This window comes from Pinus tabuliformis, chromosome 6 (assembly GCF_031772625.1).
Source record: "Pinus tabuliformis cultivar Carrire ecotype Pingquan chromosome 6, CPIR1, whole genome shotgun sequence".
Taxonomy (NCBI): domain Eukaryota; kingdom Viridiplantae; phylum Streptophyta; class Pinopsida; order Pinales; family Pinaceae; genus Pinus; species Pinus tabuliformis.
Window position 1 is genome coordinate 846,506,999 of NC_142292.1, and position 14,278 is coordinate 846,521,276.

Below are 14,278 nucleotides of genomic sequence, written 5' to 3' on the forward strand. Positions count from 1 at the left end.
TTAGATGATCTGTCACTGAGTCTCCATCTTTCATCCTCAGGTTATACAACTTTTTCCGTAGGAATAGTTTATTCACCAGAGACTTAGATTGGTACAAAGTCCCTAACTTGTCCCACAAAGCCTTCGCCGTAGCTTCCCTTGATACATTCAGCAATACTGAATCCGAGACACACAATCGTATTGTACTGTTTGCCTTCCGATCCAACTTCTTCCATTATTCATCGGACACTCCCATTGGTTTAGTGCCTGGATCTACCGCGATCCACTGATCTTTTTCCACCAACAGATCCTCCATCTTGAGTTTCCATAACTCAAAACTCTGACCATTAAATTTCTCAATCTCTATCTTTCCACTGCTCGCCATCTTCTTTCACCACCAGAATCGATCCCGTAGATCTCCCACTGAACAGGGTCTACCATAGGCTCGAGTGAAACCCCTCAGCAACAAAGGCGTCTCCTTGAAGCCAAAATAGCTCTGATACCAAATGTAGGTTTTAATCCCATACATAAATTACTTGCATACGAATTCTAAAACACAAAAAATAAACAATGCGAGAACATAACACATAAAACACATATACACAGAGATTTTCCCTTGGATCCCAAAACTGGGATTACCAGATTGATTTTTCATTATGTTCCTTCAATGTTACAATACATATTTATACATGCCGAATCATCCAATACCATGGACCGAAAACCATCGCATCGAAAACCGTGGACCGAAAACCGTCGCGTCCAAAACCATGTGCGAAAAAACATGCACAAAACCATAGGTAGGTCTGCCCAACCTAATATAGGGTCCAAAAACAAAATTTTCTGAGGCACTGCCCCAGACCCCATAGAGTGGGGTTACCTGCAGCCCTCAAACCCCCTGTGACCCCTCCGCTACGCAATCGGCACAACGAGGGGGGGCTCCACCGCCCCTCTAACCCCTCGGTTAATTACGTGGGGTAGTCGTTGAAAGAATATAACACAACCCAACATCTAGTTCATTTTATTTCATCCTTTTATTCTATCAATGCTTGTGTTTGTTGATGATTTACAATTTGGTGATATCAGTTTCTAGCTGCAACACCTTGTTGGATTTCTTAAAGATATTTTCTTGCCTTTATCTTACTATCTTTCCTGTGAAGCATGATTATTTATTTGCATATGTAGGGTTGAAGTTTAAGTAGTTGGTTCTGCATTTGAAGGACAATTTTCTTATATGTTTTGGTTTTGTTTGGCAGGTATATCAACCTTCAGAAGAAGAAGTAATTGAATTTCTTGATCCTTATGTAAATATAGTTTGCTTAGATTGTAATGAGGTTGGTGATGGTGATCTTTTATTATTGTGTGATTGCTATGATTCAACATATCATACATATTGTGTTGGCCTTGGAAGGGCTATCCCTGAAGGAGATTGGTATTGTCAAGGCTATCAAACATCTATGCCTGGACAGTCCAACACACATGATGAAGATGTTGAGGATTTTATGCTTGATTTTGACAATGGGGATGAAGCTTAGGAATCAGAGGATTTGTGGAAGATGCTCTAGTTGGGATGGTTGTAGAAAGAATAAACTTAGAGCTCAATTTATCACCACCTTCTTCTTCTTCTGCTCCTCTCGCAGAGACAAGGCCAACTCATGTAAGAACAATTCACAAAAGGATTTTGCGATGAAGCACTCCAAATCCATCTCCTAGATTGCCAGATGCAGCAAGGGCTTCACTTAGGCAAACTAAAGTATCTGGGACTACATCCCAAGTATCCATTGTATGGACAAAAACTCTCTCAGGTCAGCACATACTTCAGGAGCGTGTACAGGCTTTACATGACAATTGGTCTGTACCAAGAAAAGGCTTTTAGCAGTTTTCACCTAGCTCTTCCCTTGACAGATTTGGGGCTAGAGATGGGACTGATGCAATTGTACAACCCACACCCAATAGTAGGTCGCTTCTCTTTCGTGAATCATCTCGAAGAAGTAATTTAGCCCCTATTTTAGAGATGGAAAATTATATAGTTAAATCTGATGTTGATCAGGCGCGGGCAATCATGGAACATACTCTAACATCAAGAGAAGATAATATAGGTCCGGCTAATTCTCATAAATATGGAAGACATTGGCAGGGATCATCTTCTGGTCATAAAAAAAATATTTATAAGAATTGATGGGCAATTCAAGGTCAAGTGTTGTGAGCGGAAGCATCTTAACTGCTCATGTATGATGAAGAACTAGCTATAGTCAAGATAGACACATTCCTGCAACTACTAACTATTTGGAAAATCCAAAAAGGATAACAGAGGAGATCTCATGTAGGGATGTTGGAAATAATAGGCTGCTAGCACCTAGTGTTTCTAATGAGATACTGGGTATAAGATTATCTGAAAGAAGTAGCAGTTTACATCATGAGCTAAACAATGGCACTTCATTTAGTAAACCTCATGAAAATGGAGTCTGCAAAGTTGAAGGTGAAAAGGAGAAGGTGATCTCCATAGTAAAATCTCACATGAAGCACACATTCAAAAGGGAACATAGGTAAAAGCATCTTTATTTTTCCTTCTTTAATGGTTTGTCTCTATAGAGTTGATTTTACTGGGTGTACATTGTTGCATCTCAAAATTTCTCTTTAGGAAATCCTATTTTTATTCTTTCCAAGAAAAACTCTCTGGGGAATCCTAATGGATGTTTCCCCACATTCAGGGATGGCATCCTTGGTAAACCCATTGGCATTGACTAGTGCACCTCACCCAAGGGATTTCAAACAGGGCACCTCTCAGAATAGAACTAGCCAAATACCCAGTAACATTAATTACATTCGGTTGGGCTAACCCCTTGGGCTCAATAAATCATAATCAAATACACTATTTTTCATATTAACATATTGATCATATTTAACATTTTGTTAGAGTAACCATAACAATCCAAGCATGTTCCTATTTTTATTTTGGTTTTTAATTCATTTTTTGGTGTGGTGACAACTTTATATGACTGTATAGATGTTTATTTTTGTCAAAGTATATGTTGAAAAGTAGATGCTATCTTACATTATACCTTGTCTGTTATGTATTGATGGAGTTCAGTTTCATTAGTTGTGACCAAAGAATTGTGTCAGGCATGTATACAAGGATTCTTGTATCACTATTTATAAACTGAACATTGTCCTTAAACAAGCAAAGTAGATCCTTAATGCTACATGTTTGCATCTCAGGGAACTTCCAATCCTAATAAATGAGGTGAAATTTAAGTGTTTCCAGAATCCAAATCTCAGGTTTTGTGAATTCACTCATATATGGTCTTGGAAAAGCGAAGTGAAATTTAATTATTTCCAAATATTAAGTTCTATGAATTCACTCATATTTGGTGCTAGAATCTTTTGAGCAAATGGGAAGAATTTCTTTTAGTTGCATTCAAATTTTCCAAAAATAATACTAAATTTCTCCCTGACTAAAATTCTCCCTGAAATGGCTTTGGGATTGAAAATTTTGTAAATATTTTTAGGGAAACAACCCAAAATACTTTTTCCAGATTAGAGTTTTATAACACTAGGTACTAAAACAATCTTCTATTTTCTACTGCAAATGTCTGATAGAGTCTTCCTAGAAACTGATCAGAAAATTAGGTAGATGCGCTGGATGGACTAAATAATTTTGAATGAATAATCACTTAACATAAATGATATATTAGGTTGCATAAATATATAACTTAGAAGCATGAACTGAAGAAGAAATCTCAACGAGATTGACATATTCTTAATTGAGTTGAATGAGGCCAGGAATAAATTTGACTAGAGGGTGTTGAAAATGGCATAATTTTGTTCTGGTTGGATAGATTTAGAACTAAAAATCAACAGTTTTCTTGCTTGCATAACTTGGGAATATTTTTGTATCTCAAGTCTCAACCTTATTGAATAGTATGATTTATGCCTTGCAATGTTGAGATATGCTGTGATATCACTTGCTAGTAACCTAAACACTGTGGATGAAAATTTAGTTGTGAATTTTACTTGCAAAAGAAATAAGTGAAAATATAGATTAATTGTCCCTTGTGTAGAATTTCCTTGAAATTCTGCTACTGCTTGAATGAATAAATCTGAAACTAATTGTTGCACGAAGACAAAAACTATCTCTACCAAATTGTAGTGGAATAGAATGGAAATAAAACACAGTCACACTATAGTAAAAAAAACAAAATTTTCTATGGAACCCAACTGGGAAAACTCTCTGCTAGATGTAGAAATTTAAAATACTATCCATATTAGACTTTGAGACACCTTCTTCAAGACCAGGTTCATTGATTCTTATTGCTTTCCATATTCATTTTCATAAGCATTAGGGTTGTTGTCCGTCAAATCAGAGTAGCTAGAAAGTGTAGATCAGGATCAACTTCATACAAGAATCCCCTAGAGGGCTCATTAGTAGCAAGAAGAAAGGTCTTTTATTTTATTTTATTTCAGCACATGCATCCATCATAATCATTGATTTGTCTTCATTTCTTTCACAACCATTTTCAATGTTAGATGCAAAAGGTAATTTAGTATGATATAATCCTTAGGTAACCAACCTCAGACATATTGTTGGTTAATTTATGTTGTTTGAATTTTATTGAGTTTGAGTTTTATCATGAAACTACTAGAAGCATACTAGCATGGGTGAGTTGATTATCTTGATAACAATGTTATGGTTTGATCTAGTCCTTGAAAGGAACTTATAGTTGATGGTCAAAATTTCACATTCCTTTCATTTTTTTATCTTCACATATAACAAATATCTTTATGTTATAGCCTCTAGCTAGATATATACATTAATTGTCACTTAGAAGTTGGATTCCATCATTTTGGAGCTTGAGATTACTCAACTTACCTTTGTTTGAGTTGAAAATGTCATTAGATCTCATTATATCGTCTATTACATAGCATGAATCCAATTTACCTTTGTTTCAGTTAAAAATGTGATTAGATCTTGCTATATCATCTTTTGTAGAGAATGAATCCAATTTCTCATAGTCCATTTGCTTGAGGTATAACAAAGCTACTTTAATTCATTAAACTTACTTTTCATATTCTATTTACTGATTGTGATTCTGCAGGCCACATTTGCATTGGAAAAGGGGCATATTTAATGAAGTGTGGAAGGAGAGGGAAGCTTCAGTTATGTCCTTTCAAACTTTCTAAGGTATGTAATAAAATTTTAAAAAAATTCTCCATAGAATGTTGTGCTTTAACTTTTTCTTTTGATAATGGATTATTTATGTGATCTCCCCTCTCTTACACACAACCAGAGTCTAGACATACATGGTTTTTTGGGATATGTGGACAATGGACAGATTTACGCTAGCCATTTATCTAGAAATTTACACTGTAGAAGATCAAGCATTTACAGTTGAATATTTCCTTTCCACTAAATTAGAGTTGAAGAGTCAGACTCCTATTTGTCAAGCATATACCTCACTTTTAAATCAATTTATTGTTGACTCTGTATAGACCTTCCATGGGAGGGAAAAGAGTGATCACTACCATTGCTTAATCTTTCTGTAGACCAAGTAAAGATTCCAAATGTGTATAAATTAGTGGCTCCTTGGAGAATCCCAAGAGTGGTGCTATTGTAGCAACAAGAAATTCGTTTATTTTGAGTTCTTCATTAGTGCATTGATAATATATTGTTTATTCCATACAATACCTCAACAATGTATGATCAAATTACAGTTAAGTTTGTCATAATATTTTGACTTACCCTCTTTTAGAGGGAAACTAGAGTGTGTGTCAAGCTTGCACGTCACAATTGTATCATGCAAAGTTTACCTGGGACAAGTTTTGTGGATCTAAGCAGCAAGATACCTGTTGGAATTCAAGAGGCAACAATACTACAAAGTGGGAAAGAGGTTTCATAGTTAACCTGGATTTCACATTATGGTTGGAGTCAGTTTGTTGGCAAGATGCTGGATACCCAAACTTCCTTTTTATGACTGAGTGCAAGATTGAATCCTTCGATATATTCCTCACTCAATTGTCATTAAGTGATGGGTTTTCTCAGAAGTGCTTCACACCTATAAACTTTACTAGAGTTGTTCTTGAGTCTTTGGAGGTGGTTAGCTTTTCAAAGAACACAAGTACAAGAAGAGGAGAAATAATATGCCTGGACAATTTGAAGTTATCTACCTGTGAATAGGGTCTTCCCATTCATAAACTTGACGACTCACTCTACTTCGTTCTAGTGAACAACTTTGGGACTTGCCATGAATCGTGAGACAATTCCAACCCCATAACTATAAATTTCTTAGTTAAATCTATACCCAATAGATGAGAATCTGCAGAAGGTGAACTCCATTCTTGTTTCGAAAGAACCTGCAATCGAATTGTACCATGCTATTTAATATTTTCTGTATTTATTCTCATCCTTGGTATGTGACATAAAGATGCAATAGGCTACCTTGCATTTTCTATACTAACACTCCTAAAAAATAATAAAGTATGCCCAAATCTATAATTTCAAATGATTTATGTAGCTCACCTTTTGGTTTTTCAATTATCGAAGTTGTTACCTATATTGATGAGATATTCTACAACTGATACCACAATGACAATATATGTTATAGTTTTATTTGTGCTTCTCTCAAGGTGTTTCTCCTTTAGTAGAGCAGCAATACACTGCAATTTCCATTTAGGGGAGAAGTGTACCCAGTAGCAACCTTGGCCTATGTGCAGATCGGTTGAATGCACATTAGACTCTATCTATTGTTTTGAAGGTGTTTCTCCTTCAACAATACTTCATCTTGGTCTGCACCTTTAGTAGATGCATGCAACCTTGGGATACATGTTGTAGATTATAGTTTTCCTGTGAGGTTGTAGCAACGATGAAATAAGTGCATCGATGTTAGGCATCTTGTGGTTGTTGTATGAAAGCATGTTTGTTTTGTGTTTCCCAAACTTAGATACAACCATATGTAGTATGGTTTTATAGTTTGACTTAGATGCTCACTTTTCTTAATTTAGGTATTTTTCTTAGTTCTGTTTTATGCATAGATTTATCTTTAAGAAAAGTGCACAATAGAAAAGGGTTCTATATTTGGAGCAGGGGATTCTAGGTAGGAGGTACTATATTCTAGGAATCTTTTTCCATGCAGGTTAGGTGCTTTATCCGAGAATCCCAAGAGGCGCTATTGTAGCAATAAGAAATTCGTTTATTTTGAGTTCTTCATTAGTGCATTGATAGTATATTGTTTATTCCATGCAATACCTCAATAGTGTATGATCAAATTACATTTAAGATTGTCATAATATTTTGACTTACCCTCTTTTGGAGGGAAACTAGAGCGTTTGTCAAGCTTTCACATCATAATTGTATCATGCAGAGTTTACTTGGCATGAGTTTTGTGGATCTAAGCAGCTAGATACTTGTTGGAATTCAAGAGGGAACAATACTACAAAGTGGGAAAGAGGTTTCGCAGTTAACCTACCTTTCACATTATGGTTGGAGTCGGTTTGTTGGCAAGATGTTGGATACCCCAACTTCCTTTTTATGATTGAGTGCAAGATTGAATCCTTTGACATATTCCTCGCTCAATTGTCATTAAGCGATGGGTTTTCTCAGAAGTGCTTCACATCTATAAACTTTACCAAAGTTGTTATTGAGTCTTTGGATGTGGTTATCTTTTCAAAGCACACATGTACAAGAAGATGAGAAATAATATGCCTGGCCAATTTCAAGTTATCTTCCTGCGAATAGGTTCTTCCCTTCCATAAAGCTGACGACTCACTCTGCTTCTTTCTAGTGAACAAATTTGGGACTTTTCATGAATTATGAGACAATTTCAACCCCATAACTATCAGTTTCTTATTTAAAGTTATACCCACTAGATTAGAACCCGCACAAGGAGAATTCCATTCCCGTTTCAAAAGAACCTGCAATCAAATTATACCATGCTATTTAATATTTTATGTATTTATTCGCATCCTTGGCCTGTGACATAAAGACACAATAGGCTACCTTGCATTTTCTATACTAACACTCCTAAACAATAATAAAGTATGCCTAAATCTGTCATTTCAAATGATCTATGCATCTCACCTTTTGGTTTTTCAATTATCGAAGTTATTACCTATATTGATGAGATCATCGACAACCGAGGCCATAGTGACAATATCTGTTAGAGTTTTATCTGTGTTGCACTAAAGGTGTTTTTTCTTCAGCAACACTACAATACATTGTAGTTTCCATTCAGCAGAGAAGTGTGCCTAGTAACAATCTTGGTCTGTGTGAAAATGGGTTGAATTCACAATAGACTTTATCTATTGTTTTGAAGGTGTTTCTCCTTCAATAATACTTCATATCAGCAGATCCTTTCAATCTACACCTTTAGCAGATACATACAGCCTTGGGGTACATGCTATAGATTCCAATTTTGCTGGGAGGGTATAGCAACGATGAGAGAATCACATCGATTTTAGGCATCTTATTGTTGTTGTATGAAAGCATGCTTGTCTAGTGTTTCCCAAAATTATATAAAGCCATATTTATTATACTTTTATAGTTTGACTTAGATGCTCACTTTTCTTAATTTAGGTGTTTTTCTTAGTACTATTTTATGAACTTATCTTTAAGAAAAGTGCACAATAGAGAAGGGTTCTATATTTTGAGTAGGGGACACTCTTCTAGGTAGGAGGTACTCTATTCTAGGGAGCTTCTGTCATGCATGTTAAGTGCTTTATCGTAGACAGAGTTCCAAGTCCTTGACTCCTTGAAAAAGTCCCTACTAGACAAGACACCTGTGGATAGAATTCCAAGTCCCTAAATTTTCCAAAAACCCACCTGAGCCTAGCTATCTAGCCTAAAATCCTTTGCATTCTAGTCATCTCTTGGCCGTGATTTCATAGAGAGAGCCCTCTCTAGTTTGGTAGGGCTAGCTACCAAACTAAAAGCTTGGTGTGTGGTTACCTCCATCGATCTCCTCATCAGCCTGGGACATTATGGAGGATAATAGAGGGCATGCCAACTAGGGAGTGCCAAGATGTTCTAGTGAATGTAAGGTTCCCAAGTCATGGAAAAATGCAATGCTAGTTGTGAGGTCATGGCTGCTAAGGTGTGTTAGGGAATGCTAGGGCATGCTAAGATGTGTCAGATAGTACAAAAACATGTCAAACAAGCTAAGATGTGCCAAGTTCTAAGGCATGCTAAGATGTACAAAGGTTCCAAGTCCCTGCCTCCTCTTCTTCCATATGCTATCCACTTATGACATTTGCTTTGCAATATTTGGTGCATTTGATAGTTATAGGTCATTTATAGGTTATAAACGTCTTCAGAGTTTCACTTCTAATTGAGTATTCAACTGAACATATTGATTCTCTTATACGTAGCTATTTTTCCCTCCACCCAATTTTCATAACTTCAATAACCATTAGGTAGGGGCCTACAACTTCGATGTTGCTTTTCTTGTTTAGTAAAATATTGCTGAGACTTTAATTTAATGAAAGCTGTAGAATTTACAATTTATGAAGTTTCAAGGTCTAATTTTTAAAAATATAATTCTTTAAAGGGTGCTAGCTCAATGGAAGAGCACCTGCTTTACAAGCAGGAGGTTGGTGGTTCAATTCCATCGTGCCCTAACATCCATATTGAATGGCGACGATCAATTTTTAGTGATAGAGGCTCTTTTGACCATCACCAATGAGATTTTGTGACATTTTTTGACCCTCACCAAAAATATGAAATGGTGATGGTCAATAAACACTACCATATATACACATCAATAGTGACGACCCTCAAAGGTCCGTAACCATAAATCGTTGTTGTTGATATGAAATTGTGACAGTCGTTGTTCGTCATTATAGTCATTATTCATGACGAACCTTGAATGTCACCACAACACCTATACTTCTAGCAATGCGGATTTTGGCGACGGTCAATGAACATCACCATATTTATGCACCAATAGTGACAACCATTAAATATCCATCACAATAAATCATTATTATTCATATGAAATGGTGACGATCACTATCCGTCATTATAATCCATATTTGTGACGGACCTTGAATGTCACCATAACACCTATACTTTTGGTGACACCACCTTTGGTGACGTTCAGTTTTTGGTGACTGAGGCTATGGTTTGTCACCATTGCTCATATGCAATGGTGACAATCACTATCTGTCATTATAAATCATTATTGGTGACGAACTTTTAATGTCACTACAATGCTTATAATTTTGGTGATTCCACCTTTGGTGACGTTCAATTTTTGGCGACAGAGGTTATGGTCCATCACCATTGCTCATATGAAATGGTGACAGTCGCTATCCATAATTATAAATCATTATTGGTGATGAAATTTGTATGTCACTACAACACCTTTACTTTTGGCGACGCCACCTTTGGTGACGAATGCTCTTTTGACCGTCACTAATGAGCTTATGGCGACATTTTTCGCCCCTCACCAATGTCTTTTTTTCTTGTAGTGTGTCTTTTTTGCCTCCTTGTGTTTGAGTTTTCTCTGCTCAAAAGACATGTATGTTAAGTTGGAATCGCATATATAAAAGTGATGCCTCCATTTCCAGGAGAGGAGTTCGGTGAGAAAGAAGCAACTGAGGAACTCATGGGTCATCTAAGCAAAAAATAGTCCAAGGTATGAAATAGTCCAAGAATAATTTAGTGAAGCAAGGAAATTGGTGAAATAAAAAGATCAAAGAGCTCGTGGAAGGAAAGAGAAGTTCAGTTCTATGGATTTGAGGTAGCAATGATTCAACTTGAATTTTTTGTAGAATAAAGTTTGTGGTCTTGTCCAGATTATGTGGTTTGTCTTTGTACAAGAAGGATGAATCTTTCTGTGTAAAGAAGGATGAAGATTCTGAAGTATATCCTCTATGAAAAGAGCCTTAATATGTGATATTTATTTTATGGAAGTCAAAGAAACTTTGTAGTATATCTCTGTGGACTTGGTGAAAATACAAGGCTCAGATCTAAGGCATATATTTGTGACAATGGAGAAAAGTTCTGAAGCATATATTTGTGACAGAGGAGTGAAGTTATGAAGCATATATTTGTGATAGAGGAATGAATATCTAAGGTATATTCTTTATGGTTAAGGTGTGGGGTGACTGCAATTCAGGCTCTCCTCGTCAATCATCCATAACTGTGCAGGGGCCAATGCACTGGTGGATGATATCTTCTAGGGAGTGACCAAAGGGAACAATGCACTGGAAGATGATGATGATATCCTATGGGGAGTGGCCAAGATTGAGTGGTCAAGTACAATCTATGTAATATAAATTGGGAGTGCAAGAGTAGCTCCCCAAAACAAAGTTGACATAAATAGCAAAGATCTAAGATGTAGGTACAAGAATAAAGACGTGAATTTGGAGAATTCAGAAAATAACTAAATTGAACCCCAGATTTTTTCTTTGGCCTTTTTTTTAGCTCTGTACAAGGATGAAGACATGAAATTGGAAAAATCAGAAGATAATTAAAATCAGAAAAATCAGGATGTCCTCTTCTTCTCATGGTCAATGATTGCAATTTTTTTCAGGGTGCTAAGATAGATTATGTCCACCTTCCTCCATGAAAAAATCATATTCAATTAAGAGGTTCAACTATTTCATTAGCTATGCCAAAAATACAACCATAACAATAAGTGAAAAATATATTCACCTTTGTGCTCTAGCTTACCTCGAACTCAAAGTTGATTGCATCACCTTGCTCAATAAAATGTTATTTTATTCGTTAATTGTCCACGTAATCCAAGGTTTCCAATCCTTCTACTCATACTTCACTGTAAATAGATAGGAACATAATGAACTTAAGCACATGCAAAAGTAGAAATCTCAAATAGTTTGACTCATATAATAACTCCGAACAAAAACTTCCACCATCCATGACAAAAGGCACAGAAAATTACATTCCCAATCCTACAATAAGTTACTAAGGAACTCAAGAACTATAGCTTTACTTTTTTTGGAGTCCAATTACCTCTGTATTAGTCTCTATGTTGGGTTACTGATAAAAGCATGGACAAAATCTAATAGGTGACCATAGAATTCAGCATTAACAAGTCCACTTTATTGCTTCCATTTCAACCAAGACAACTATAGCTATAGCCATTATATTATTCTCTTGTCTAGGGGGAACTATTGTTACAACTACAACATTGCCAATTGGTTTTATCTCATTTCAAACAACCTAGTTATTCCACCAAAATGCATCATGTAAAATTGAAGTAGCTGATGTCATAATCTAATGTTGGAAAACGCTGTCAGATTGTTGTTACAAATTTATCAGCATTCCTAGTTCCATTAGGAATTGAAACTTTTAGGAGACAGTTTGCATCACTAGATTCCTTCTACTCACCCATTTTTTACAATCTTCCATGTCTAGTGAACTTGACAACTATGTTTTTGAAGTGGCACATTGTTGACAATATGTTTACAATTGCTTCTTTTTCTCAAGTAGCCAGACATTGTTGAGAAACACAATAAAGTTCAAGTATTGGCATGTAGTTGATTAAACAACTTATTGTCATTCATAGTTCATATTCAAGCATTGGGGATCCACTTTACTAGAATCTAAATATCTCCTTTTAAAATATTGAAAATAAGGGAGTACTAAGAAAAAAATCTTTAACCCAAACCAAAACCATTCTACCACAAGGTCTATTATCATATTGTGATTTTTTTTTACTTATCATATTTTGTATTCTCTTTTGTACTTCTTTGAGAGTCTAGGCTTCTCTTTGAGTCACGATGTATTCTACAAAATGTATTTGTCAATCACATTGTCTATTTTATCAAAATGTATTTCTTCAATGATGTGTTTCATCAAACTATTCCTTCATGACATGGAAACCTAGGCCATGTGTGAAGCAAAAGTCATAAAAAATTAAACAATTGCATGTACTCCCAAAACTGACCTCCATTTAGTCAAAAGCTAATATATATATTGAGATTGATAAACAACGTGTAAATCCATAATTGTTTGTATGACCACTCGTTTGCACTCAGTTAGAGCATAAAGACAATGAGGGCTTGAATTACTGTTACAAACGAATGGTCTAATATTTAATGAAGGGAAACTTTGCTCCACTGAGAAGATAAGGTTGAGGTGTAACCCTCCATGTTGTAATTATTGTTCATTTAATGGATATTGTTCTTATTCCATTTCTTGTTCATGGTTACATGTTATATTTGTCTATTTCATAATTGTTGTGAGGGTTCTTTGGAAGGGCCCTCCTATTAATTTCTACACTTGAAAAGACCTATGTGGTTGGCTAGAGAATATTGTTAATAGCCTAGCCATGCCTCTTCATCACATTTGAACCCTCTTCTTCATTGGTCTTTACTCCACAACCCAATTGGATAAGTATTGTCTCAATAAATTCCAACATCCATCTTATTCTTAAGAAAATATCAAAAACAATATTTTCTAGGGGTTCCCCACTTGTGCTAGAAAATCATTGGCCCAAAGTAAGTGGAAAATTTCCAAGGAGATAATGGAAAAACTTCGTAAGTACCCCTAGGTTTCAACTTTGTTAAAATACTTTGTAAAATTTGAAGTCTCATTGAAAAGCATATTAAAATATACTATTAATTTGACAACATAAACTATCATTACAAATTGCATAGATAAAATTTGTAGTGGAGATCTAACTCAAAGTGACAAAAAGTGGATATCAACTTGGAATATTAAACCAATATCTCAAAATCAAGGCATCATAAATCAAGAAGAACTCAAGAGAACCAATCCTCCCAAAATAACCCATAAATTAGTGATATTAGCAAGTGGATCTATAGTCAAAGGATGTATGCATTATCATCTAGATTGCACGAGTTTCTAGAATGTGGGAATGTTGGGAACTTGGGTACGGGTGTCCGGAACGGCTAGAGGTTTCCCCGAAATTTACAGGAAACGGCTAATCTAGAGCAGTAATATTATATAATAAAAAAATAAAAAATATGATATATATATATATATATATATATATATATTTATTTATTTATATAGTTTATATAATAATCAAAATTAATATTGAATCAAAATATTCAAATATTAAAATCAATTTAAAATTTTAATTCATTATATGAATATCAAATTCAAAACTGAAAATTTGAAAATGTAAATGATTCAAGGGACACTTTTGAATTTAAGAAACATAGTGAAAATCAAAGAACTCATCATATTAATATTCATATTGCTAGCATGCCCAATGTAGTACATAGTAAAAAAAAATGGCAAATGCCCAAAGTGGCAAAGTAATACATGGTCCAAAAATGCTCAAAGGCCAAAACATAACATTAAAGTTGAAGATGA

General features: G+C 35.2%; 1 non-coding gene across 1 annotated transcript; it reads left to right on the forward strand.

Annotated features, from left to right (window-relative positions):
• The first annotated feature begins 9,513 nt into the window (after positions 1-9,513).
• TRNAV-UAC (transfer RNA valine (anticodon UAC)) lies at positions 9,514-9,585 on the forward strand. Its single transcript has one exon. It is a non-coding gene; the product is annotated as a tRNA-Val (tRNA).
• Positions 9,586-14,278: the final 4,693 nt, after the last annotated feature.